This window comes from Cyprinus carpio, unplaced genomic scaffold, assembly GCF_018340385.1.
Source record: "Cyprinus carpio isolate SPL01 unplaced genomic scaffold, ASM1834038v1 S000004102, whole genome shotgun sequence".
NCBI lineage: Eukaryota > Metazoa > Chordata > Actinopteri > Cypriniformes > Cyprinidae > Cyprinus > Cyprinus carpio.
In genome coordinates, this window is record NW_024876788.1 from 1 (window position 1) to 880 (window position 880).

General features: G+C 53.8%; 1 non-coding gene across 1 annotated transcript; it reads left to right on the plus strand.

The window, feature by feature from the left end:
* Positions 1-458: 458 nt before the first annotated feature.
* On the plus strand, positions 459-644 carry LOC122143409. Its single transcript, XR_006159158.1, has one exon. It is a non-coding gene; the product is annotated as a U2 spliceosomal RNA (small nuclear RNA).
* Positions 645-880: the final 236 nt, after the last annotated feature.

The window sequence follows — 880 nt, forward strand, 5'->3', positions numbered from 1 at the left end:
AACGCTTTGAGGGCCCCCTCGCCAAGGTGGATGGAAATTTCCACTTTTTTTTTGATGATTATTGACCGCCAGACTCCAGAGAATCTTTCTGTGCTGCTTTGGTTCGACTGGGCCAAATACCTGGTGCCGGTTTGCAAAAGAAGGTTTTCGACAAAATCCAAAATAGCCGAAAAATTTCGCCAGAGCCGACCTGCCACTCCGAGACCTGCTCTCGCTCGCTCGAGCCAAGGATTCCGATGACATGAGGCACGTGGCTCTGGCGCGACAAACCGCTTGGGAGTTACGAAGCGATGCCGCATTCTCTCCGCCGCAGCAGAGCCACCGCCGGGCCGATCGGGCGAGGCTCGGTGACGCGCAGACGGGGAGGGTCCTACCGCCCCCAGCTGCTTTCAGGTCTCCCCTGACTTACCAAAGCCGCGATGGGCGGCCATGTCCCGCTTCCTCCCCGCTGCACCATTGCAGCATCGCCGCCTTTTTGGCTAAGATCAAGTGTAGTATCTGTTCTTATCAGTTTAATATCTGATACCGCCCTACCCGGGACTACATATTAAATTGATTTTTGATCACGGAGCTGGAGCCGGGCTTGCTCTGTCCACCTCTTCTAATGAGCTGATGATCTGAATCAGGTGCGTGTTTGACAGCAAGTATTGACAGAACAGCCAGCCCATGCAGTGCAAGTCAGCTCCAGGCGCGGCTGGGGAAACACTGATCTAAAACCAGGGTTGGGAAGCATCGGCTCCCATGATCAAGAAGCATGCAGGTTCACCCAGGCTTATGGCTCAGCTCCATTGCACCCGGGTCATGAAGTTGGACCCCTCATGAATTCCCAAATGTGGAACTTCTCACTGCATAATTTATGGTAGCAATACGTAACTGAACG